Source organism: Apteryx rowi, unplaced genomic scaffold (assembly GCF_003343035.1).
Source record: "Apteryx rowi isolate R43461 unplaced genomic scaffold, aptRow1 scaffold_291, whole genome shotgun sequence".
Classification (NCBI taxonomy): Eukaryota; Metazoa; Chordata; class Aves; order Apterygiformes; family Apterygidae; genus Apteryx; species Apteryx rowi.
The window spans coordinates 100,463-108,609 of record NW_020449319.1 but is presented as its reverse complement, the minus strand read 5'-3'; positions in this window follow the sequence as shown (position 1 = coordinate 108,609).

Below are 8,147 nucleotides of genomic sequence, written 5' to 3'. Positions count from 1 at the left end.
GCGGTTCAGTAATTTTCATGAAACAAAGGAAAGCAGCAAGGTTTAGGAGTAACCACTCAATGTCCTACTTTGCATGACTTTTTGTTACTCTTTCTTCATTATAAATAAGGAAATGCCATTGAAATATCTGGACAACAAGTTTACCCATAAAGAACCTGGAAGGATCATCTCAATGTGCTGTTGCATTGTCAACACAAATTAGATAGTGACCAATAAGAAGAAAGTTATTAGGTCTGGCTTAGATGTGTCCTTCAAAAGCACGTATCTAGCTTTAAACATTAGTACCTACCTAGAAGTGCTTGAAATAAGCTGCTCTTAAAGATGCCCATCACCTTTCTGATGGCTTTTTTCAGTTGTTGCTCTTCTGGCTTCCTTAGCTTTTTACAATATTCTTCCAGCAGCACTAAAGCTCGGTCAGTATCTAAAAAATGAACAAAAACAGTCTTTTATCGACTCAGGAAAGCATTCAAATACTAACCCCCCATTTCTAAAGGCCTCATTCATATGTAATGAACACTTACACCAAATGGTGTTGCATTCTGTTGCTAACTGGATGCCATGAACAGCATTACAACACAGGCAAAATGGAAAGATTAACCAAACACCAAAATAGGAAGACTATTGCATATCTGAGATCTCTCTGCAAAGGGAAAACAATCTTTCAAATGACATGTACAACAAGCGTTTATCTTTTATTTATTTAAAACTAGCTGGAAGCTATGTGTTTTGAACCAAATTACAATTTGCAGAAGCCACAAAATTATAGACAATAACCATTATGGATATCCATGCAGAAAAACTGGCCTTAAAACATATTTGGAGAAGACATCTGAAGCATGGTTAGAATCCAAGGCTCACTTCCCTCTTCTCTGAATAGCAAATGTGTATCTGAAAGGCAGGTCTCCAAGAGGGGTCATGCAAAATCCAAACATCATCATTTTATATATAAGAAGGTACAGGAAGATGGAGAATCAAACTTCCCCTTTCCTTCTCCCTATCCTAGCTAACTCCCAGAGACATCCACTTACATATATATGTATGACACGGAAATGTCTGCACACACTCTTGTAATTACACAGTCCCATAAATTTGCAATAAAATTCCCAAATATTAAAAAGTGATACATTAATAACTACAATGAAACAAGTGCCTCAATCTAAACATCTTACAGTAGAGTTCAATAAAAGTGTCRTTAGAGGGTCGTTAGACTCGTTAGTTAGATTAAACTCAATGAAGTACTGTCAAAACGTTTGCAAAGGTAGAACAGACTGCTTTTATCATTTTTTTTCTCTAAATCTCTCAGAGCAAACTTCTTTATCACTACATGGAAATTGATCCTCTTTGTTCAACCGAAGATCTTGAACAAGGTTCAGCACTTGATGGGCCTTGTGTTGTGACAAYTAAAGGAGTTCATAGTGTGTGAAGAAACAAGCTGTGCATTCTGCATATTGACAATATTCACAGATTATTTAATTAATAATTAATGTTTAAGAAGTTATGATTTCTCTTCCCTGTCCTCACAGAAATGTTGGCTGATCACATGCATTTTATCAGAGAAACAAAAAACATATAGTGAATAAAAAGGAATGGGAATTAAATATATATTTTTTCATATATATATATGTATGTAYGTATACATGTTCAGCAGTGAGGAAGATTAGGGAACATTTTGGAGCAGTCACTGGAGGAGGCAAGRGTTAGGCAATTGCCTTGCCTCTTTGGTTAAAGCCAGTAGTGCAGTTAAGCCCCATTTATAATCTCAAAAGCCARCTTGGAGCACCTGGACACCTGTAAGAGAGCAGCTCCAAGAGGCAGAAAGCGAAGTGCTGTTAACAGTTGGTTCTGCCAAACCAGACCAGTCCACTGTTTCGTTGCTACCCAAATCAACAGTACAGCCCCAAAACAAGGTTCTGTGCCCAAGTGGAGTAATTCTGGCATGAAATTGTCGGGAATACAGAACTAATTCTACGTATGAGCTTGGTCTCGTTTCTCCTGAAAACCCTAGTCATACCATRCCTTTCACTGAGATGATAAAAGTGTGTCCGGCCTGCCTGTGGTGCCTGTGCTTTTGTCTGTGTACTCAGAGTTCTGCCTCCCCTGTACAAAATAATTAGTTAATAGCTTAAAGCACTGACTGGAATCAGGCACCCACCTTCACCACCAATGCAGACAGTCATTCCCACATTAGCTCTTTGGTGCAACGTGTGCATGATGATTATATTAAAGTGAAACAACTTAGAGTGGAAAAAAACTACTGCAAAGTATCCAGTCCTGAGGATGCTCTTCAGAGTCTAAATGAGGGAAAGGGGATTTGAATGCATGCCTCCCTCTGGGCTACACACAAAGGAGACACCCTACCACTCCTTCCTTCTTAGTCATTTTGTGAATGGTATTGACATCTTCTTGTCAATTATTCCTTCCCTGAAGTGTTTGGTTCTTATTCAAAAGACAGTTACGAACACTTAAAAGTAGCTTTTTTTTTTTTTTTTTTGCAATCAGCAGAGTTTTTATTTTAATTCAAATTATTATTTTTTAATTCAGCAAGATGAAAAAAAAGCCTGCTCTGGGTTGACCCCAGAGCAGTCCCAAACCCTAAAACTGCACAGAACTGAATAGTTACAGAGCACAGTTCTAGTGTTAACTCTAAACCCTGGCTAAATTCCAGATCAAGTAATTATCTGTCTGCCTGATTTTCTTCTTCAGCTTTAATAGGATACATTATTTTTTGCTTCCTATCCTAAGCCCTTGCATGGAGTTGCAGTTTTTCCCCACGCAACTGCACTCAGTAGTAGATCRAGTTTTCCTAATAGTCTGCTTTCAAAAAGCAATTTTCAGCCTTTTGGTCAAACCTTACTGATTATAAACTACTTGGGACTGGATCTTCAAATGGATTTGCACTGTACTTAGCGCAACGGGGCTTAATTCTGTTCAGCACCTCTGCATGACAACGGTCAGTGCCTCTGCATGGCAATCACACAGAAATATGAAATAATACAATAATATGGCCATGTTTGAGGAATATTAAGTGCTTCCTCCAAGATGATAGCCATCTTCAACTCCCAGTTACACCCAAAACAGATGAGGACAGCCAGTATGTTGTCATTTAGGCTTAAGTAATATCAGGCTGGAAGAACGAACTGCCTGGACTGCAGCGCTACACTTAAATAAGAACCACATTCCCCGCCACACAAATCAAACACAAGTTCCTGACGCTGAATTCCAACACGTTCTTCTCGTCAAGGGGAACGGCAGACTGGTGGTTTTCAAGAAGGACTGGACCACCATATATGTGGGATAACAACAGCCACTGGAGTACACAGTTAATTTTTTGGCATCCAAAATAAATCCTGTACCTTGCAGTCTGACTGTGTCATGAAATGCAACCAAGAAATCCTCATTCCATTGTTCCATTACTCTTCAGTGCTTATGCCAAAACCTAATTCAAGCAAGACCAAAAAATCTACTAAACAAACAATCTAATAGTCTGAGATCAGAGCCTCAGTGCCTTAAGTAGGTCCATTGTCCACTAACAAAAGACCAGTGAAAACTAAATATCAGCTATAGCCCGTGAAGTCTGCTGGACACAGTTCTAGCTTTTCTTACTGCTGCTTTGCATACTATGACACCATTGTTAAATGAATACACTAATCTGAAATGTTAAATAAAACCAAGCATAATATTCATTGGAGTCTACTTGTACAAACTTTGACTCCAATGACTGATCCTATTGGCTTTGAAAGATCACTTTGRTAGGAACCACTCAGATATACAGAGTCCTACAGAAACTCATATATATTCTAGACAGTATCTGCATTACTATTTTGTTTAAATAAGAAACAAAGTCATAAAATCTTAATACAATAGGAAGAAAAAATTCTTTCAGGATAAAATAGAGTTTATGGTCCTACAGTGTATTGTCCAAGAGATTAGCAGTTAAGCCAAGCTAGCTATCAATTCTGTAAATTTTATCACTTTTTTGCTACATAAATGTTTATYGAGTTCATAAATGTTCACGATTTATGTTACTTATCAGAAAATGAAAAATTTCTACAATACAGCAAATCAGAAATAKATGTGATATTGACAGAAAACTGTAAATGGGTAACTTTGGTTATTAGATTTCTTTGGAAAACTGTTGCCTCCCTCAAACAAYCTAAAGTTTTATCTTACAAGAAATGTTTTTGTTTTTTTTTTTACAGAATGTGTTTTTGCTTAATATAATGTATTAATTTCTGAAAGATTCAGAAAAGACCCTTTCCTTGGAGTTATTATTCTAGATGTGATCATTAGAGAATAATCCATACTTTATAGTCCCCAGATACATTTTTATGCAATGTAGATTTTTAAAGCTGTGTAAGTAGACAGTTACACCATGAACCAAAACATCTGTTGTATCAATGCTTATACAACTGAGGAAATAATAAAAAATAAAATGACACAAAAAATACATTGTTAATACAACCCAAATAATATTGGAAGGAGCATTGCTTCATTATCACTTACAGAGAAAAAGAAGTTTTCCAGGGACACTGCCAACAATAAATGCATGAACCCATCCATACAAACAGTATAGAGAAATATATATTACAGGTCAGGAGACATGAACTTCTTACCAATAGAAAACTGTTCCTTGAAGCAYTGCTCTTAAATGTAAACTAAAAATATGCAAGACTAAATATTATATTATACCTATTTAAAAACAAGAAAGGAAATTCTAAAATGAATTTGTTTTATCATTCACTTTGGTAAAATGATGTAAAATCACTTACATCAGAAGTAAAGTACTTTTTGCAGAAGTAGTACTTAAGATACTTCTCAGTGTCCATATCAGAGATCTGGATGGCACTTGCAATACTAACCAGGACCTTAAAAGCAGAAGGATTTCTTTGCTCTCTGATCTTTGCAATGTTCTCATGTTTTGCAAAGCAATTTTAGAATCACTGAAACTCCACATTTTGCAAGAAGATACAGAAAAATTTTAGCTCCAATTTTTTCAGTAAAAATGTAACAGGTGGGCACTCATTTTTGCATGAATATATAATAATAAACAGGAAATAATAAACTGGAAATCTTAATGGATTTATGTACACAAAAACTGAATTACAAGCCRATATGGAGCAGGCGCACTACGCTTGCATGCTTGTGACATCTACTCAACTGCTGAGTGAGTACAGAAATGTACATAAGGGCTGTGAAATCAGAATGTCATTATTTTAAATTCGCTTTACACTGGTATAAGCAACAACACAACTACAGCACAAGAGAGGAGTAAACTCCATAGTATCCTTTGAAATATCTGCACATTAGTTTGACCCTTTAAACCTAATGCTCAGCTATGCTTAAGCAAAATGGAAACATCCCTGGGAGTTTTGCTTGCCTGAAGGCAGCAAGGTTGGACCTCACTTACAAGCCATCTGAGTTCATCTAAATACACTTGTTGCAGCACTTGAAGTATAGGACCAACATACCAATTCAAACAGTACAACTCTGTTGGTGCAGGGACAGTTACATTGATTAAAAGGTCTTTGATACATACTGTGTCCTCACATGGGACAGAGAATAAGTGTGATCTTCTGTACTGATAGACCTTCTATACTGATAGAGCTGCTTCAGTCCTAAAGCTTTTACCAGCAAAAGCTTTCTGAATTTTTTTACCTAACAGAGTTTCCCCAGTAAAACATTTCAATCAGGTCCAAGAAAACTTCCACCCCAAACCCCTTAGTGTCTCCGTAGGAAAACATAAAGAACATGCTCCTTGCATTTCTCCCCAGCCAGCAAGTAGTCATCTACCAGTATATTAGTGCAAGGCTGGGGATACTGGTCAGGAAAATAGTACAGATCCTAGTGCTGTGCTGAGAAAAGAAACTAAACGTGCTCTGGGGAGGCTGAAGATATGTTTCTCTAGAAATGCTGTTGATAAACACAAGTWTTGGGAACTTTTTTCATGCCAGACTCTTCTAAACCACTCCTGCATTGCTGCTAACGTGGTCATGCCAGCCTTTGGCCATTCACACGACGTGATGTCCGTGGGAACGTCTGCAGCTATAGCATACAAGAAACTGTTTTCCTAAATACCTCCCAGATGTTATCCAACCCATTTATCCTTTAGATCAACTAAATATAGTGAGTCCGAAGATAATTTCTGGATACCTATGAATTTCAATAATTAAACTGGAAAAGATTTGACTAATAAGACTAATTACACAAGAAAGAGAAAACTCATTCAAAACCAGGCTCTGAAAAACTCCATTTTCAAAAAACGCCAAACTAGGATATGCTGAATGATGATGAACCAAAGCAAAGAAACAACTGAGGGAAGCAGCACATAATTCAGGCAGAGGTCATTATCTGCCAATGTCCAAGCCTTATAGCCTCCTTCAGGCCACAATAAAGCCACATAAGCAACACTCTATATGGATCAGTATACAGTACTGATCAGCATCAATTACTATTTTTTTAGACAAGCTGCTATGTATTGAACACCTGCAAGATGCTGAGAGAGCTGCTGCTGCCTTCCATGGAGGTACGATACTGTCATCCAACCCCTGCTGTGAACCAGGGAGCTCAGAAGATGGAGAGAAAAAAAGAAAGTACAAGTCCAAACTCAGCAGGAACTGGAAATTTCTGCCTTKCACATGCAAGAAATCATAGTCAACTGATTAACAGTAACCTGCACCATTACAAGGTAGCATTAGGTAGCTACTGCCTCTCAGGAAACATCAGATTTGCTCAGAGGCCTCAAATAGCTTATTGGTAAGTTTAGGGTCATATTTGCATTTCTTTTTTCCTTTTGGCATCAGAGGTTGTGAACTAAAAGACTTCTGGGTTGCAACGGTATTGAAAAATGTTGGCTTAAAATAAATGACATATTGTTTCATCAGTGAGAGGTGTTTAACGTTAGGTGAGATCTAACCTAATGGACTTAACAAGATGAAGGTTTTACTTCGGTTTGTCTTTTTTTTTATAATTGCATCTGCTCCTCCTCCTAAGAAGGATTTTGACTATTTTATGACTAGTGAAGTCTTTGGCATAGGTGACTTTTTAAAGAAAAAGATGCCAACACATTTCAAGAGAGTCTTTCCAGCTTTCAGAGAACCAGAATTGGGAAAATGTAGGGCACTAAAGCTGGAAAAGGCATGAAGAATGGGGGAGGAAAAAAGCAGCAGCCAAAATAGAAGTGAGAAATGCAAGCAGAACATGCAAGCAAATGCAGAGCAGGAAGGAGAGCAAAGAAGTTTCCTCGGTGAACTTTGACAACTATAAAAGAATCTCAAAAACTACTTTTACTCTTGGACCTCAAACCTTAATTCAGATGACCGATGACAAACAAAAGAGCTAAAGGTCTGAGCAAACACTGTTTCCTGCCTCAATTATTTTAAGATCTCTTCATTTGATCCTCATCTCTGGAAAGCTCAAACATTTGAAATGTTATAGACCAAAGTGAGAGAATTCAGTATTTTCCAGGAAACTTTCAAGCAACTTGCATTGGACCTGATCCAAGCCTAAGCCATTGGTAACTCATTTACCATCCTTAATCTTCACACACAACAGCAAACACAAAGAGATAACTCCTATTAGCCCACAGTGCTCTTTTCATAGACCTGGGCTTTAAAACTCCYACGTGAGACTGTATTTTAAAATCTGAAGTTCTCATTTATAAATAGAAGCCTATTAAATTTTAGAAAGAAACACAGTGTACCAAGATGGCTGAGGAAAAACAAGTTACAGGCTACGGTGCTTCAAAAGGCTTGAGGACTATGGGAAGACAAATGACAATCATAAAAATATATATTTATACATAAATATGAGATGCAAAAAAATGCGTAGATTGCACAGAGGGACATCAGATAGGGAATATTTGGGCCTATGCAAACCAGAAACCTCTTGGCGTCCCTGGCCCTTCATACCCGCAACAGGACATTAATGAACTACCTAGCAAAGGAACATATGGGTTATGCAACCTTTAGGAAACATAAGGCATTACGTATGTGACAACTACTATCACCAAGTGTGAAGACTATCACATCAAAAAAGCAAAAGGACTGCAAATAACAGCTCCTGAGAGCATGTGTGGCAAGCAAGCTGATCTTCTGTCCTGCTAGGGAGAACAAGTGGACAGAAAAGGTGGGGTTTAACCATTTAGTTTT